At 39.6% G+C, this 20,021-nt stretch overlaps 1 long non-coding RNA gene across 2 annotated transcripts; it reads left to right on the top strand.

Moving 5' to 3' along the window:
- Positions 1–5,326: 5,326 nt before the first annotated feature.
- On the top strand, positions 5,327–13,605 carry LOC148123919 (uncharacterized). Of its 2 annotated transcripts, XR_015740472.1 has the most exons (4): positions 5,327–5,790; positions 7,719–7,878; positions 9,428–9,484; positions 10,339–13,605. It is a non-coding gene; the product is annotated as an uncharacterized LOC148123919 (long non-coding RNA). The 2 variants fall into 2 exon arrangements; XR_015740473.1 differs by lacking the exon at positions 7,719–7,878 and having other exon boundaries at positions 10,339–13,604.
- The last annotated feature ends 6,416 nt before the right edge of the window (positions 13,606–20,021 follow it).

Here is a 20,021-nt window from a genome sequence, read left to right as displayed (position 1 = left end):
GACTTAGGTACCACTTTACAGTGCTTTACAGCCCTCTCTAAGTGGTTTACAGTGTCAGCATATTGCCCCCAACAATCTGGGTCCTCATTATACTGCCCTCGGAAGGATGGGAGGCTGAGTCAACCTTGTGTCAGCTTTGGAAGTCATATTTTACTTGGAAGCTTGAGGCTGCCATATTTAGCGCCTGGAAATTTGGGAGGAGGGATTTCACAGTGAGGTGGAAGATTAGACACAATAATATTCTTTCTCAGAGAGTCAAGGTCATGTTGCCCTGCACGTGGAGGGGAGAGGATGGACGGAGTCTCCAGTTGGGATGAAGATTTGATTGGGCTATGTGATGGAATGATGGACGCAGGGGATGGTTTGGGAAGGGAAAACCCGGAACTCTCTGATTCAGGTTTTCCCAGATGTGCCAGTATGACAACTCTAAATGGAACTTGGAGGGAATGTCTATCTCGGAGTTTATTGTTTGGAGTTGATTAGTTGGAACGCTGACACCTTGAGCCTGGTGAGATTCGAACTGCCAAATTTCAGGCAGCTGGCAGTCAGCAGAAGTAGCCTGCAGTACTGCACTTTAACCACTGCGCCACCACAGGTCTTAATTATTATTACGCACTGTTCTTATTTATAAACAGAAAAAGAAGAAATAGTTATTTGTCAATAGTTAACAAAATAGACATGGTGAAAGGAAACTGTAGGAAATTCTGCTCATTGTATAGAGCAACAGTCCTCAACCTTTCTAGCTTGGTTGACTGGCAGTGGGCAGCAGAGGGAGGAGATGATTTTGCATACCCAACCTAATCCCATAAATGGAGCTTCACATGCTTGCCCGCTACTAGTGCAGCCAGGTTCCCAACAGGCGCTGGCCAGGTACCGGTCCATGAAACAGAGTTGTGGGGAATGATATAAAAGATTGAGAAAGGCCAGGTGCTATTTTTAAAAAATCAGTTTTACAGATAGCGATCTACTCAAAAGTTTTAAAGCTTCTTGAAGATTAAATAAAATAAAAGTTTCTTCTTAAACCATAATTTTCTTCCCCTCCTTTTTCCTTTCTCTACTATCTTTATTTTCATTTGTATTTTCTATTATGAAATTTAATAAAGATTTAATCAATTTTAAAATAAAAAGTTCTGAAACTAAATGTGTTGGTTGCATTTCAGCCAACCCCCTTTCATATTTCCAAAGTTTTCATTAGATACTTTCAAAAAGAAAAAGAAACTACAAACATCAAATAATAATAATGTCTGAGAACTGATATCAAAGGCTGATATTTCTCATATACTGCACTCCTATGGGCAGCAGTTTACTAAGATGATTCAGTGGAGTGACTGCTGAATCATAAAGAGGAAGTGGAAACAGAAGAAGGGACACAGTTTTTTTTCTCCTAGAGATATTGCGTAGTTGATATTCACCTCTGTTATTTATTTATTCATCTAGAAATAGAACCAGGAAGAATTGTTTCATAGTTCTATGTTTAGAATGCAAGTGTCACCTAATTTCCTCTATTAATCAATTTCACATTCTTAACTTTGAGAATCACTAAGATTCGATAAGCTTAATTTAAAAATCTATCTTTTATTACCTAATTTATCATGCTCTGTCACAGTATTTCTTAGCCCTGGCAGCTTGGCAGCTGTCAGATATGTTGCAGGGCCTGCTGGGGAATTCTGGGGATTGGAGTCCACACATCTGAAAGCTGTCAAGGTCTGGAAACACTGTTCTAGCCATTTCCTTTTCTTGCCCTATCAGTAGGGTTGCTGTTTGAATATACTATATATACACATCTGTGCTCTGAGCTGCTTAGAGGAGGGATGAAACAGAAATGTAATGAAATGAGATACTTTTACTTACAACAAAGCCATGGCACAATTTGGAAGTTTGGAAGAAATATATGGCTAAACTTTCATGAATATGAAGAATAACATTTATACACCACAAAATTAAAGTAGCCCTCCATGAAATTGTGCCTCCTTCATCTCTATTTAGCTCTCCCAGTTTTGCTTCTAAAGATTTCAGTTAAATTAACATACATGATGCCCTCTAAATACTACAAGTTCTAAATACCAGGTTATAGAGGCAGGTGCAAGATTGGGGGTGAGAGTCCTTAGCAAGATGTCTTACTGAAGTCACCTTGATCATCCTAACACTGGGAGCTATTGCTGCTTTCTCACTTCTTCCTACCTGTACAGAGAACAAGCAAACCTTTCTGCAACTTGCAACCACTGTTACTTCTAGAAAAAAAAATATTTTATTTTTGTTTGCCTACTGGGCCTCAGGGAAGCTTCCTGGGAGCAAAAACAGGGTGTCCTAACCCCAACTCTCCCCTGTACCCCATTTTTTGCCTCCTGGGCCTCAGGGAAGCCTCCTGAGCGAAGCAGTATAATAGCGAGGGAGGGGATCAGCTGTGCCACGCAATTTAAATTAGCTAGAAAGCAAGAAATCCGATGATTTCCTGCTTTCTAGCTAATCTAAATTGTGCAGCACAGATGATCTTTGGAAAACAGCTGATTGGTGGGTTGAAAAAAAGGAAATACCTTGATCTTCAGAGCGAACCGGTTCGCTCTCAGCTGATCTTCAGAGCTACCAGCTGAACAGGGCTGAACCGGTAGAATCCCACCCCTGAAATAAACCCAACATCAGTGTTTCAACTGCCACAACACAGAAAATGTAACTTTTGATGCGTAGCAGAAAATGATGGGTAGAGTTTGTCTTGGCAATGTACCAGCAGAAGATAATTAAATAGATTTTTCACCTTGAATTTCACTGATTATGGTCACACAGTCCATAAACTAGAAGTAAATGTGTTTAGGCAACTCATACTTTTCTGTAATCCCAACAAAATAAGGAAGCATGCCCTTCCAACCCCACCCCCACCCCCATGAGATGGTTTTGGCTATGAAATGTTAACTGGCTTCACATGTATTATTTGAACCACCCGGGCAGTAAGATTTCTGGGGCTTCCTAATGAGGGATTGTATAATTGTATAATTAAGCTATCCCTTCTAAAAGTTCCAAAAAGTCACAGCCTTGCCATGAATGTTTTATTTTGCAAATCCTGTCTGTCTCTCCTAATGATTCAGAAAGTATCTGTAGTTATTCTTAATTATTTCAGAAATCCAGGCAACCATAGTTTATTTTCTCCGATTTGAAGGCAGGAAGTTAACCCTGATCCATTGCTGTATAAGAAATCTGCCAGCTTGTGTGGCCAAATAAGGTTCAGGAGTCCATAGGGATTGCTCAGTTTCGGCTTTCTCAGGACTGACGCGTCCTTTGTAATAATACATTATTTCTGAATAAACTTTATGATTTGTAACCAAGCCTATTTAATTCACAAACCAGCCCTTGTGAGATTCTCTTTTTCTATCTTGTTTTCTTTTTGTTTTGAAAATTCCTTTTTAGTAACTGATTTAAAACATGGAAACATTCTCTGACTCAAGAACAGCTGTAAAAGTTCTTCCATTTCCCACTTCTAACTCACGTTGGCTCACAACCAAAGCCAAATTCCCAGCAAGGCCAAAAACAGAAGAAGCTACAAGAAAAAGATAGCGTTCTTAGCCATTCTAACTCTCTGCCATAATAAGGCAGGTAAAAGGCACCCCGGATTTTAACAAAAACACAACAGCAATCAGTTTCCAGAGATGGCTCACATTTGTTTGGTCTGTCTTAATTTTTCTGGAAAGATCATTATGAAGAAAATATCAACAATGGCTATTTGCTCATAATGCTGTTTTGACTAAATCATTTAAAAAGATAAGCTGTGGGTTTCTCCAATTCTCCAAAATAAAATGGAGATTTTTGAAATATTTTTGTCCTTGCACTGTCTCTACAAGGGACTCGTTTCAAAAACAAACATTTGTTTTATTCAGGAATACTGAATCTTTGCAGGCCTGGATAGTCAAAACAAAAGTGCTATATCAGACCAGTGAGAGTTAACCTTGATATCTTTGAGAGACTGGAATGTTGTTTTCAAACAAATTACTTTGAGAAAATTCTTAGAGGCAATTAATTTTGGCCAATCTTTATTTATGTATTTGAAATCTCCTTGAAGACAGATATCTTCCCAAGGCAGCTTACAGAAGAAAAACAGAGACACATTTATATATATATATATGGAACCATTATGAAAACAAACCTAAAAAGTCACCCTGATTTATAAATGTAATCCTATCAATTACCATAAAATAAATTTAAAGTAAGAAAAAGAATATTCTAAGAAAAAACAATATCTGAGGCATCTGGTAGCATCTATTCAATCTTACAAAATGTATTAAAAGGTGCAAATTTGTCAGCTTTCAGCTCACAAAAGCTTATGCCTTTAAAACTAGTGAATTTTAAAAATACTACTTGACTCCTTCAGTGTTTGGGCCAGTTGTGGTATTCTTCTGGTTTGGCTTGCTTCGTCTGATGATCACCTGTGAGCAAACCGTTCACTCCGATGATCAGCTGCTAGGCCCACCCAGCTTTATACTGACTTTTATTTCCTGCTTTTCAATCTCAGCTGCTTTGCGCAGCACAGCGGATTGCCGTGCATCAGCTGTTGAAGACACAGGGAGAGTGCAGGGTTGCAGGAGGTCAGTAGCAAAGTGTGCCTACCAAGCCATGCCCACAGAACCGGTGGCAAAAAAAATTGAAACCCACCACTGGTTTGGGCTACCGTAAGTTAACAAACTTTCCTCCCGAACTACAAAGTATTCATTTCTTTATGAAAGATGTTAAATGGCAGGTCCCATATCAATCTTCAAGGAAAGATGAATTTTTCTTTCCTTTGTTACTGTAATATTTTAAACCTAGAGAAGTGCTGGATTGTGTTCTCAAGATCAGTCACTGTGGTTGCTAGTAGCCAGGAAACTTCTATCCAAGTCCGTTATGGAGGTTGTCATGAAGGTATGAGTCAAATAAAACACATGAATGGCCATCAAGGTAGAGCTGACATTGTATGACTGAGTGGATGGTTTTTCCATGTACCTTAATGGGAGAACACTGGAAAGGAATACTGTTGGTGGGAAAGAAGGGGAGAAAGTAAGCAGGAAGGCTAGTCAAGAAGAGAAGCAGCCTAGAATTAAGGAGAAACGTCCTAACAATGAGGACGATTAACCAGTGGAACAGCTTGCCACCAGAGGTTGTGGGTCCTTCATCATGAGAGGTTTTTAAGAAGTTAGACAACCATTTGTTTGAAATGATACAAGGTCTACTGCTTGAGCTGGGAGTTGGAGTAGAAGACCCTCAAGGTCCCTTCCAACTCTGTTATTCTATTCTATTCTATCCAGAAGGCAACAGTGGAAAAGTAAATTTAAGAAATAAAAAGAATCCAAGAAAGTCTCTGTGTCCTAGGAAGGAGCATGGCCAGAGAATTGAGGAATTCAAAGGAAAGGGTGTGGCCCAATAGAGAGAAGAAGTCTTGGAGGAAACAGAATGGGAACTTGAGATGGAAAACCTGGTATGAATTAGGAGCAAATTTTGAGGCACAGCCTATGAGGCTTTTATTTAAGAGTGGAAAATGGCTCAAACTTTCCCAGCAGGGAATCCGAGGTTGTGAAAGAAGATCCTTCCATTCTGGGAATAATAGGAAGTAACCTGAAGAGGGAAGAATAATTCTGCTCTGTAAAGGGCATTTCCTAACTAAAGTACTGAATTGAATTCTAGGAGCCTATGAAAAACAATACCAAGTTGATGCAGGATTCCGTTTCCTCGATTCTTTGAAAGCGCAGACTGCGATGGAAAGCTACCTTTGGTACAAATAATTAGGAGAATGGGACGGAGACACTATGGGAGAACTTCAGATATTGCCAGGTGAGTAACATTTAGATTTTGTGCATGTACTGTGGTAGAGTACCCCATCCCCCCAAAAAAATCACTTCTACAACTGCCAACCTTCTCTAAATGGAGAGGGGCATTTGAAGTAGAATCCAATTTTTGAAATGGTCAGCTGGATCAAAATGCTTTATTCAAGTTATCAACATAAAGGTAGTGAGAATATGCTTTATTTCAGTATTTCCCATTTCCCTGAAACTGGTTACTGAGCTTCAATGAAGAAAAAGGTGATAATACACGATTTAAATTGGGAACCAGGAGTAGATTTTATCACTGGGCCTCTCAGAATGTTGAAAAGATCCACAGGTGAGGCTAAGCAAACACACCCACGAAAGTCCCATTGATAATGAAGCTATTGGCCCAGGTACTGTAGATCTTATTTGGATACTGTATTAAGGGATGGCAATATTTTGATTTAATTTCCTGTCTCTGTTCTCCTAAGACTCTAGTAAATTCCACTTCTAGATGCATTTGAGCGTGTGTGTGTGTGTGTGTGTGTGTGTGTGTGTGTGTGTGTGTGTGTGTGTGTGTGTATACATTCAGTCTCTTGCTATATTGATTCATAATAACTTTCCAGTTTATTTATTGCAAATAGCTTTTCTTTTTAATCACAAAGAAGGCTTGCAGATCCTTCAGATGTTTTATGCATTTCTAAATCCTAAGAAAGGGGCTTAGCATCTTCTCCCTCTGTAAGTAGAAAAAAGAAACCGTACTTTTTCGCTTATCCCTCCCTCACTACCACTATCATGGCTGATCACACTTTAACTGGGACGCTCCCAATTTCCTTTCAGTGAAGATATATAGGGCGGTGATTCCTATCAGTGATACTGGAGCAGTATAAGAGGTGACTTTATTTGAAAATCTCTAATGATGGAGCACCACATCTCCAGGAAATAAGCTTACTAGTTTTCTTTGCTTACTAGTTTTCCTGTCAGGAAATGTTTTCCTTATCTGAAGTAACCAGTTATTAACAAATGGTAGTTACAGCTGGTCTTCAAAGTACAGGTGTTACAATTTCCATATGCTTGTATGATCGAAATTTGGTCACTTGGCAGCCTGTCCACACTTATGCCTGCATCGTACACCTGTCACCCCACCCCACTTAGAATCATTAAACTACCTATAATACCCAGAGGTGGTTATTCAGCAGGTTCTGACCAGTTCTGGGGAACCGGTAGCTGAAATTTTGAGTAGTTCAGAGAATCGGTAAATACCAGCTCTGACTGGTCCCGCCCTCACCTATTCTCTGCCTCCCGAATCCCAGCTGATCAGCTGAGACTTCTTTTGTTGACCTGTATAGGAGAGCAGAGCTGGAAAGCAGGTTAGTGGGGTGGGGAGGGAATGGGGATTTTACAGTATCTTTCCCCTGCCATGCCCACTGAACCACACCCATCAAGCCATGCCCACAGAACCGGTAGTAAAAAAAAATTGAATCCCACCACTGGTAATACACTCTTCTCCGTGCCAGTCCTTTGATTATTGAAAAACTGCTAAGGATGTGTCTGCTTAGCCTTCTCTTCTTTAGGCTAAACATATATAGTTCTGTTAGTAATCCTTCATAGGGTTTAGCCACCAAGTTCCTCAGAATCTTCCTTGCTCTTCTTTGCCTTCTATTTCCTCAGCATTCTTCCTGCACGATGACCAACATTAGACACAGTATCTCAGAGGTGGTCTTACCAGTATGGTGTAGAGACGAAATACAATTTCCTGTGATTTGACATTATACCTCTATTGATGCAGAGCAACATTACATGAGCTTTTTTTTTTTTTTTTTTGGCAGCTACAATGCACTATTGACTGATGCGTAATCTGTGGACTACTAAGATAGCCATATGGTTCTTGCAAGTACTACTGCCTGCCAAGCCACAGGCTGCTTATCTTGTACTTGTGCATCTGGTTTTTTCCAGCTTCAAGGAGAACCTAACACTGAACAGCATTTTATTGAATAGGCCACAGTGTTCAAGGCTAGCAAGATTCTTCGGCCCTGGAGTCTGCCTCCTGAGATCTTAGCAACTCATCCAGCATTGTGTCATCTGCAGATTTGCTGAGCTTCCCTTCTACCAAATGGTGAAGAGAAATGGACCCACCTGAGCCCTGAGTGTCCCAGTGTAGACATGTATATATATATATGAAATACAATCCAAATTGCTGTTATTAATTATAAACTTAATCTGTAATCCAGGTTCTTCATGTACGATTTTCCAAAAAATATTACATAATACAACTGTTTCCTTCTGAATGTTATATTAAGCAGCTTGTAATGACTACATTGTAATCAAAATACAATCAAATACTCCGTTACTGTTAATAACAGAGATGAAATTTTGTGTAGGAGAGCCTTCAAGTCCTCACCACTGGCAACTACAAGGAATAGTCCTTTAAGTTTTCTCCATAAGAATTTGGACATGGTTTGATCCAGCTTTCTTCTAAGGCTAAGAGAGACTGATGGCGATGGTAGATCCGTGATGGTGAACCTATGGTACGTGTGCCAGAGGTGGCATGCAGAGCTCTCTCTGCAGGCACATAAGCCATCGCCCAGCTCAGCTCCATCGTGCATGTGCCTACGCCCAGGGGTGGTATTCAATTTTTTTAACAATCGGTTCTGTGGGCATGGCTTAGTTGGTGGGCGTGGCTTGGTGGTCATGTGACTGGGTGGGCATGGCTTGGTGGTCATGTTATTGGCAGGGTGTGGCCAATTCAATATCACTCACATCGAGGCAGGCATCTCCTCGCCTGGCCTCTCATGATTGTGGGGATGCTGCAACAGTCATAAGTGTGAAAAACGGTCATAAGTCACTTTTTTCAGTGCCATTGTAACTTTGAATGGTCACTCCACACAAGTAAAGTACCAGCAAAGGAGGGGAAAAAAAACTCCAGAGACATTCCTGAGACAGGAAGTCTAGTCCTGCCAAGAATGTAATAAGGGTTAATGGAGAGGCAGTTTCTGTAAGCAACACCAGAATGTTTCCTTCCTTCCTTCCTTACAGGATTAGGCCAGTTATTTCTTCTAACAACTGGTTCTCCGAACTGCTTAGAATGTTAACAACCGGTTCTAGCAAATAGGTGTGAACTGGTAGAATCCCATCCCTGCGTGCGCCTCCTGCCAGCCAGCTTGTTTTCAGGTCTCTGCCATGCATGCATGGGGGGGCAAGGTGCAATCGGCGGACTCACATGCATGTGCAGGCACATGCAGGGGATGTGCGTACATGCATGGAGGGTGAGATACATGCATGGGGACACGCATGCATATGCAGGGGTGGGGCTCATGCATGGGGCAGGGCACATCTGCGGAGAGGCACACACATTGCATTTTGGAGAGTTGTTTTGGGCAAACACAAACTTTGGGCACTCAGTGCCGAAAAGGTTAGCCATCCACTGGACTAGACCATGGTTAACAACCATTGTGGACCATTGTGCCTCAGATGAGATTAGAATTCACCATCTGGTTTTCAGCTGATGCCTTAACTGTGCCACCAAACAGGTTTTCAAAAGTTGAAGATGTCTTTAAGTCATAGTTGCTGTAACAATTTCTATAACAATCCTTTTAAGGCCTTACCTTAACTGCATAAAACAGAGATACCTTAACTAAAATGTTTCTCCTTTTTGTCATTTACAGGGTTCATTACCCCAACACAGGGTTTTTACAGCTGAACTTTCTGCATGTTTACTCAGAGTAAGTAAGACCCATTGAACTTAATGAGCCTTACTTCCATGTCAGTGGGATGATGAGGACTTCAGACTCGTTTTCCACCATTGGAAGATTATTGCTTGAAAACTAGGTAGCTGAAGACATTCCTTCTTACAAGACAAACATAACCATAGCATGGGAGAAAAGACACGTTTCAGATTCTCCAAAACATTGTATTTCATACAAATAATCCTGAAATAATAGAACGGGCAGACCCTAAGAAGCTCCTTTTCACACACAAGTTATACATATGTAATACTGGTTTTAGCAACATTAAAATAACAACCATCCTGAGAACATGAACAAGGAAAGCAGAAATAATATTTTACAGGTCCTCTCATTTTTGGTTTATTTTCCCCAAGTAAAAGGTGAGAGATATGAGATTAAATTTATTCCCCCGTGATGGGCTTGGATAGCCAAGGTAATCAAAAAGAAAAACTTAAATATCCAATCTTTATCTTTACATGTGTGCCAAAATCAATGCGCTCTTGTTAGAGCATGAAAACCAAACACAAGAGAGCTCAGACCTGTTCCATTGGAGGGCACTAAAACCTTTCCCTTTCTACCCACTCAAAAATAAAGACAGTTTCTTACTTTAGCCAGCACATGGACAAATGAAAAAAAACAAAAAAAATCAATTTTGGGAGATGTTAAAAGATGATTAAAATAACCAAAATAAATATGGCTTTCTCCTTCTTCACCTCTTCAATGAAGGTATATCAATGGTCTTACCCCACATTTTTTCACTTGAGAGCAGAATTTCCAAGAATGCTTGTGATTTTTTTTCCTTTCCCATGTTTTGTTAACACAATGTATTCTGTATTCTCTACTTCTGTCAGCTGTTTTAGGAAGATGTCTCTGTGGTGAAAAAAAGCTCTACACAACTTCAGACAAATAACTCCGATATTAGAGCGGACAAGTCATTCAGACACTAGTCTTCAGATTATCCTGAGCAATCAGGCTTTCTGAGTAATAAGATTTTATTGTCTCTTATAGGACACATTACTGGTATAATATGGATTTTCTCCAACTACCCCAAAGCTGCATCCTTCCCAGTGTTGTTTGTTTATTTAGAAAACTTATATAGCTGCCTATCACTCACAGAGACTCTAAGCAGCTTACAAAGAGTAAAAACACAGTAGTGGGGGGTGGGGAATAAAAATTTAAAAACCAATAACAACCTTCCCTGGTGACAACACACAGTCAAACAAGCCGTTTGATGGGCTCCATCTGACTCTGGGTTCCCCAGACCTGCTAGCAAAACATGGGAAACAGTATCAAAGTGGTTCTTAGGAAACAGTATCAAAGTGGGCGCCAATCTAATTTCTGAAGGGATGATATTCCAAACAAAGGGAGCCATCACAAAGAAGGCCATGCTTCTGGGTCCTGCCAGATGTATCTTCTTAGGGAATGGGACCTGAAAATTCCTTGCCTCCCCAGACTAATTGATACCATTTCCACTGCTTCCACCTATTTTTACCAATTAGCCATAACGCTGATTTCAAAAAGACATTTCTTCAATAGATTGTTTCTGTGAGCTTTCTTTTAAAAAAGTAGGAAGCAGATACTCTTGCAAAGTAGTTGACCAATGGCTGCACACATCACCCCATCTGAACAACTGGAGCAAAGCTCAGGCAATTTCTGTCATGCCAGCCATTGGTATAAATGGAACTTCCCCATTAGTAAAATATTTAAAAAAAACAACAACAACCAAAACCACTGCAGTTTGCAGCAACAGGAAGAAAAGAACCAAGGATGATAGTACTGAGTCATCTGAAAGATTCTTTCACTGAACAAGTGGGATTGAGAACACATGAGTTAATTGCATGAATCTCCCACAGGCAAAAGACAACCAAACCCCAAAATGGCTTTGGATAGTGAGATGGGTGGCATATACATTTAATAATAAATAACTAATAAATAAATTCTGTTCCTTTTCCTTTTGACACCCTGCATGTACTCACGATGGTTGCAGCATCCTCGGGTAATGTGATTGTCATTTACAACCTTCCCAACCAATTTCCAACAAGCAAAGTCAATGGGGAAAAGCTGGATTTGTTTAATGACCATGTGATTCACTTAATAAATGCAGTGCTTAACATCTGGGGCAAAAAAAGATTGTAAAATTTAGCATGATTCACTTAACAGCTGCCTCATTTAGCAACAGCAATTCTGATACAGTTATGGTCATAGGTCGAGCACTACCAGTATAAGAAAAATAAATCCATGCATTTTTTCTTTAATTTGTAAGTTTCACTGCAAGGCTATGAGGAACCTATATAGCTTGAGACTGCCTTTCTATGATGTATACACAAGGATGAAAACCCTAAAATGCCAGCACAGTTAACAATAATTGAAGTCTGTGTCAGTCTACTGCTATACATAACATCATAGAGGCCCTGCAAACCCAAAAAACCAAATAAAACGTTATCAGGTCATATTTGTGCTATATTGAGGTACATATGAATAATAGACTTCTCCACTTCCCATCTATTTTGGCATTGGCCATGCCCACATCTAATCTATTACCTTCAACAGATTATTTGTGATCCAGAATAAGGCCAAGTCCAAAAATGCTAGGGAATATTTAGAAGCCTGACATTCTGACAAATCAGCCATCAATAGACACATAGACAATAACAATATCTATAGACTATGCAAAAGAGACAATCAACCAGCCCAAAAGAGAACCAAAAGAGTCCAGCACCACTCCATCAGTAATCAGCACCCAGATCAGCATATATTAACTCCAAGGTTAACTTGAGATCAAAATCAAGTAAGCAATACCCCAATCAAGAAATTGCCAAAGAACCATCAATAAACAACCCGACCAAAGAATTTCTAAGAGTGCCTCCATTCACCCAGACAAGCTAGTCACCAGAATATAAACTGATAGCAAACAGTTCTTACTAGTACTGATGATGTTACCTAGTTAGGGTAATGAAATATCTGCAAGAAAACAAGCAAGCTTAGAGAGCAGCAATGACCCCTTAGATTATTTGTGAGAATGGCCCCTCTCTGCATGGAACAGGGCTTCCCAAACCTAGGTCAATTACTCAGAATTAATTTTCCTTTGGGTAATGAAACCCAAACGCCATTACCCAATCACAACAGGGACATTTAACAAAGTTTTTTACCTGCATTTTAGAAACAGAAAGTTATCTAAAATTGCTCCAGATTAATTTCATGTTAACACAAATTATCGAGGATATCTGAAATGTACTCTAACAGCAAGATCTCAATCATATATAATTTTTGGTCTTTTCAAACAGCAAACAACCAATTTGGTTTTACGTTTGAGCTTTGCAAAATATTTCCAGGAATTGTACTACATAAATTACAGGTTTGTAAATGTTAGGTTCTGCCATTGGGACATCATTGGAGCCTTTTGCTTTTGTAATTTCAACAAGTGCATTTGAGTACTAGCATGCCAGAAATGACCTGGGGCTTATTGGCCATAAGCCTACATGTGCCCTCAATCACAGGCCTAAACCTCCACAGATTAGGTACATGAAACCACACTGCACAGTAGAACTGAATTACACTGAATGCATAACAAAGCGTGCTATTTTTAGAACATGCTGCTTTTAAGTGGACATTTTAAAAGAGGAACCTACAAGAGTTAGATCTGCTTTCTGGTAGTAATTACCTCCTACAAATGTGACTCATTCCTGCAATTTGAATGTATATGTTTGATGTCCCAAAATCAGCAGTCTTATAAATAAATCTCTGAATCACAAACCAAGAGCTTTAAGTGTTCAAATATTTCTGGATACCCAGGAAAGTGGTAGGTGACATTTATTATATTTCCTCCAGAATCAAAGAGTTTGGAAAGTCCCATCTGAATCTTTTAACAACTTGGTGCCAGACAAAACCAGATTCTCTAACATTTTTGTTTCCTATGCCATCCAACTGGTAAACATGCAAGATTCATTTTTCTCGTCATGTACATCTATACTTCCAAACTAGATTGTGTTGTTTGTCCATGTCATATAATATAGGTGGGTATATGCATAATTTAGTATGTATGTATGTATGTATGTATGTATGTGTGTGTTTGTATGTATGTATGTATGTGTTTGTGTATGTATGTATGTATGTATGTGTGTGTGTATGTATGTATGTATTATATATTGGAGGTGGTGACCCTTTGAGAGCTGTATGTAATGAAATTTCATTTTAATGTATACCGATTAGTATACATTCAAAGAGATAATAAAGTTGTTCTAAGTCTACGTCTGAGCTAGTGAAAGGAAGGACTAGCTATGTGTAATGGGAGGGCCTGACCTGATCCAGAAGGGTGCACAGGATCAACTCTTTCAAGACAAAGTTTACAGCAATGAAAGCTGATCAGATTTTGATCCTTGAGACAGAAAATCCCACGAGTGCCTCTCTCGTGACTACAAAAATGCAATCATAACCAGTTATATGAGTAACAGTTTCCTGCCCTTTTACAACACTAAAGTAATTGTCAGCTGCTTCGTTTTACTTTACGGCAGGCCCATTTCACATTCAGCTTTTTCAGTAACTGCACTATAGGAGAAGATGACTTCCTATGACTACTAATCTACAAACTGAAATAAATTAGACTGGATTGATCCAAAACATTTAATGGAGGGTGGATTAAGGGACACAAGTGAAAGCAATTGTTATTCAGTACGGAGGGTGTGGACTGAACACAGGCGACCTTATCTATTCAACGAATGAACAACTTGGATATGCAGAAAGTGGGTGACATGGGTGTCTGGAAGATATAGATAATAAGGTCTTAAGCTAATGGATAAATACAGGCTACAGGTGCGAGTATGAAAATTGCATCCAGCTGTTTTCTTTTCCCTATAATTAGGCTGTTTAAAATTTTTAACATATTTTCCATTTCTAAAAGAAACAAATGTAGTGATTGAAATCATTACTGGTACTATGATATAAGGCTTTATACCTACCTACTTCTTTAAGTTCCTTCCCAATAAAAAATGTCATGGCTTTTTCTTTATAGTCAGGAAGTTTACCTTGCTCTGTGTATAAACTCCAAAATATCAGTCACATAATAATGGAATTCTAAATGGAAGACAATTTTAAACTGTACAAAGTTTAGTTATAGTTCTATTGATTTTGGTCCAATTTAATAGAGCATCTGAAATTATTTCCAGCCTTCCTACTTTTTCTCCTCTCTTAATTTTGTGGCCCCCAATATTTAGGTCACAAAAGCTAATAATCCATTTTTTTAAAAAAAAAATGTCAATGATGTTTGCTACAGCAAATTCATGCATTTGCCAAACTGCAATTTACATATTGCAAGCATATTGCTACTTTCGTTTGACTGCTTGAGTGTATGTCAGTTTCTTCTACTGCCTTATATTTGATACATATTTGTTTTTTCCTTCAGCCTCTTAAACTGTTTGACCTGTCTTACCCTTTTTAAATTTGTTGCAAAATTCTACTCTGAGATTTTAAATCTTGGTCTCTCTCTGGCCTTTACCTTTTCCGTTCTCCTGGGATAGTTTTTCTGAATATATTTGTTCCTCTCCCTCCCTCTCCCTCACCCCTTTGTTTCCCTTTCTCTCCTAAATGTAGTTTTCTTCTGTTTTCCAAGAGATTTCAGTTTAATTCAACAGGGTGTAAATTAGTTTAGCACTATTTAATTTTTTTAAAAATGCAATTATTTGCATAGTTATTCTGTTCTGATCTTTTCCTTTCACATAACAGATTCATTCACTCGCCAGTATCCCCGCCCCCCCTGCTTTTTTCAGACTTAGATGATAGAAGACCAAGTGCAGGAATTTGTTTTTCTCATTTGTAAGAGCAACTGTCGTGTCTCTGAAAAATGGGGAGGAGAAGGGGAAATCAAAACTGTTCTGTAGAAGAGTACAATCTCTTCTGAGGAAATTGTGAACTTCGGCACAACTTGAACAAATGTTAAAACACTCCAAGCTGAAAAAGAAATCCTTGAGTTTCAGATAAGATCACTGACTAAAAACAAAACTTGAAACATTTTCTTTTCTTTTTTTAAAGAAAGCATGTATTATAATATGCATATATCCATAATACATGCATGTATTATAATATGCATATACCCATAATAATACATGCATGCTTTATATATTTTATCTACCTTTTCACTGGTTGCGGCCATTGTGAATTTTGTATGTTGAAAATAAAGTATGAAAAAACAACAGTCAAAAAATTAAAAACTTCCATCTCTGGTCAGTCTTAAGGAGAAAAATATCTTTCAAGGAAGTAATAGTTAATAAAAGGAGGATAAAATATTTGATAAGTCCTTAGTCCTTCGCCTTAAATCAATTTTCAGCTGCTTCTAGTTTTCCTGAGTTGCAGCTGTTCTTTGTGGCAGAGTTTGTCTGTATGTCACTAAAGAATCCAAGGAAACACATAAGCTCTTCTGCTGCTAAAGGAAGAAGCTGGGTTGCCAAAGAAAGAGAACTGCTGATGCTGGAGGTCACTGCCAGCTGCCAAAAGCCTACAGCCAGAATCTGAACGTTCTTAACTTACATCAAAAATATTCCTTCCTCTGTGAGCTCATGCATTTCTCTGCTTTTGTTCTGAAAATCATGGAATGCTCTTACAAAAAAGCTGCCCTATCTAGCTGGAGGATGCATTCTACTTTCAGGCATATGTGAGGAAGCCTATGCTCAAGGAGGCATTAAAAGGACAATTCCTATGTATATTTGTGATTTTTGCTCCCCCTATTTCAAATAAATCTGTCATCGATGCTTTCTGCTTGGAGAGTAATTTTGGTAACTCCTTAAAAAAATACATCAAACTGGATAGTTATCCTTTTGCCAAATGGTGAAGCTAATTCAATATTTATAATAATTTAATTAAAATGGTGAGGTAAATGGTGAAGCTAATTCAATGGAGAAGCTAATCTCACTTAGTCTGAAGACAACCTTGTTGTAGCTGCTATATTGTAATGATTAAGTGTAAAGAAGTTGTGGCAAGGGGGAAACTATTGTTCACAATTCTACTTCACCATCACAAACATGAGCCAATATCTTTGAACTCAAACCACTATCAAAACATTTCTTCTTAAAAATGTGCACATTCTGGTAACTTCTTTTCATATAGCCCACTCAGGAATAATACAATTTGCTCTTATGTTATAAACTTTCCATGCTTCAGAAACAGCTGATTAATAGTATAGGTCATGGGGATAGCTTTATATTTATTTATTTATTTTGTTGGTTTTTTGAAGGCTGCAAAGTGCAGTCATTAGAAGCCAGATTGAATTCCTCGACTCAATTTGAAGCTAGGATTTTTCTTATAATAGCCCAGAAGAAACATTTAAAGCCTTTTGAGATGCTTAACCCAGCCCACCTAACTGGAGGTTTGTTTCATTGTTTTTTTTTTAAATTGTTTCAGCAGAAATCACCATTTTGTTACCTACATTTAATAGTATGATCTTGTTTTCTACAGTGTTCTATTCTGATATTATGGAGAAAGATATAAATTCAAATCTGGATTGTGCACTGACAACTGAAAAATGCCTATTCATCTTGAATAGTTTTATTTATTCATTTATTGAATTTATATTGCCGCCTATTCACCCATGGCGACTCGAGGCAGTTTACAGAACATAAAACCATATTTAAATAAAAAACAATCAAAGCTAACAAAAAGAATCAAATAAATTAATAAAGTACAATAGAACAAAATCTGGAAAAAATAAAAAAATCACCTCCTAACTCCCACCCCTCTCCCTGACAACAGCCGATCACAAGAGCCATTTGATGGGCTCCATCCCACTTTGGGTTCCCCAGGCACAGTGGCAGAACCAGGTCTTCAGTGCCTTCTGGAAGAGAATTAGTGAGGGGGCCATTCTAATCTCTGGGGGAATGATGTTCCAGAGAGAAAGAGACTAGAGAAGGCTGTTCTTCTGGGCCCCACCAGGTGTATCTCCCTCAGCGATGAGACCCGCAGCATTCCCTGCCTCCCCGCTCTAATGGGTCGGGTAGATGTGACCGGCAAGTGACGGTCCCTCAGATAACCTGGTCCCAAGCCATGAAGGGCTTTAAAGGTGACAACCAGCACCTTGAATTGCACCTGGAAGCAAATTGGCAACTAATGCAGCTCCTGCACAAGAGGTGAAACATGTGCACACGGGGGTCTGCACAAAGCCATATGGGCCACTGCATTTTGCACCAACTGGACCTTCTGGAAGTTCTTCAAGGGCAGCCCCATGTAGAGCGTGTTGCAATAATCAAGATGGGAAGTGACTAGAGCATGAGTGACTGTGAATAGGGACTGTTGGTCCAGGAAAGGGCATAACTGGTGTACAACCCACAGTTGCATAAAGGCCTTCCTGGCCACGACCATCACCTGCTATTTGAGCAGGAGTCATGAGTCCAGGAAAACCCCTAGATTACGTACAGGGTCTGTTTGGAATAGTGCCACCCCACGAAAGACCAAAGGTGGCAATTCTCTCTGAGCCAACAAACCCCAAACCCAGAGCCACTCTGTCTTGCAAGGGTTTAGTTTCAACCTGTTGTTCCCCATCCAGCCTCTAATAGCCTCCAGGCACTGTGAGAGGACACAGCAACACTTAACTCACCATAGGCCAACATACAGCTGAGTATGTATCATCAGCATATTAGTGATACCTCAGTCCATGGTGATGGATTATCTCACCCAGCAGCTTCATATAAATGTTGAACAGGAGCGGAGAGAGTACTGAGCCCTGTGGAACCTCATAAAGCAGTGGGCAAGGGATGGATCTCTCCCCTCCTATCAACACTGATTGAGAGCGGCTGCAGAGGAAGGAAGTGAACCAGGACAGCACAAGGCTTCCCATTCCCATCCCCCAAAGTCACCCCAGGAGAGTACCATGGTCAATGGTATCGAAAGCCACTGAGAGGTCAAGAAGAACAAGGATGGATACACGACCCCCATCCCTCTCCCACCAGAGATCATCCAAAAGTGCGACCAATGCTGTTTCTGTCCAAAATCCAGGTCTGAATCCTGACTGGTATGGGTCGAGATAATCCATTTCATCCAGAAACCTCTGGAACTGGTGAGCGACCACCTTCTCAACAACCTTTCCTAAAAAGAGAAGATTGGAGACAGGTTGGAAATTATCCAACTGGATGAAGTCCAGTGATGGCTTCTTAAGGAGAGGGTGGACCACAGCCTCCTTAAAGTGCTGGGGCACTGTCCTGTAGGGAATTTAGATCCAATAAAGCCAAGTTTGTATCTCGCATTTATTATATAATAAAAATTGATTGGGGAACTTTTTCAGGATTTTGGGGTTGTGACCTACAGTTTTATATAAATACTAATTGATAATCCAGTATTGCCCAGATATTTATTTATCCCAATCTGTATTAGACAGGAAAAGGAATGAATTATATCTATAGTAGTCAGGCCTCAGGCTGTAGTACTGTCTCTGAAGCTCCAGATGTAACAATTCTATCTCTGTTATCCTGTAGCTGGGACCCACACTGTTGTACTGTCTCTAAAGTTCTAGATGTAGTAGCTCTCGTGCAGTGTCACAAGTCTTCTATTCCTCTCCTCAGGAGTTTCTTGTCTACACTGGTGTTTCATTTTTGTAGACTTTGATTGCACTTGGCCAATCGCCTGACATTTCCTTGGAGGCATTGTTATAGAATGAAATACAGTATATTATTATGGAATACAATAAAGTAAATGTAAGAAAAAGACACTTGGGCCTAGCCCTGTTACCTCAACTACTCTGGTGAGAATTAGAGACCTAATTGCACTGGCCAATAGCCTTGGAAACATTCTACAGGGATCAGCCTTTGAGATGATTATCTGTATTAATAAGCACCTCTCCCAACAACTTGTCCTCTTTGCTTGAAATTGAGGGCCTAGGGTGTTGTTGTTTTTAAGGACTAATCCCCCTTACCAGAGGGAGCTCCCTTGTGGAATATTGTGAAGCCATTACCATGGTAACTCCACTATGCTGTACAGTAGAAGACATTTTAAGGCACAACAGGCTGTATCTTAACAGAACTTGAATCCAAAATGTACACTATCACTGTCAAAAGTACTGTGATTTGACATTATAGATATAATTCATTCCTTTTCATTTCAGTGGTCCAGGCATTCTAGAGTTATGCTGGAAAACACACACATAGACACACACACATCCCAAGGGTGTTAAGAGTATCTTACCCCCAAGGGTGGGATTCAAATTTTTTAACCAGTTCTGTGGGCATGGCTTAGTTGGTGGGCATGGCTTGGTGGTCATGTGACTGGCTGGGTGTGGCCAACTTAATACCATCACATTGAGGCATGGCTCTCCTTGCCTGGCCTCTCATGACTGTGGGGTTGCTGCAACAGTCATAAGTGTGAAAAATGGTCATGTCACTTTTTTCAGTGCCATTGTAACTTTGAATGGTCACTCCACACAAGCAAAGTACCAGCAAAGGAGGAAAAAAAAGTTTCAGAGACAGGAAGTCTAGTCCTGCCAAGAATGTAATAAGGGTTAATGGAAAGGCAGTTTCTGTAAGCAACCCCAGAATGTTTCCTTCCTGCCTTTCTTACAGGA

Source organism: Pseudonaja textilis, chromosome Z (genome assembly GCF_049901715.1).
Source record: "Pseudonaja textilis isolate UNSWEBS1 chromosome Z, rPseTex1.2, whole genome shotgun sequence".
In the NCBI taxonomy this organism is placed as follows: domain Eukaryota; kingdom Metazoa; phylum Chordata; class Lepidosauria; order Squamata; family Elapidae; genus Pseudonaja; species Pseudonaja textilis.
This window is presented reverse-complemented; position numbering and strand designations above follow the sequence as displayed.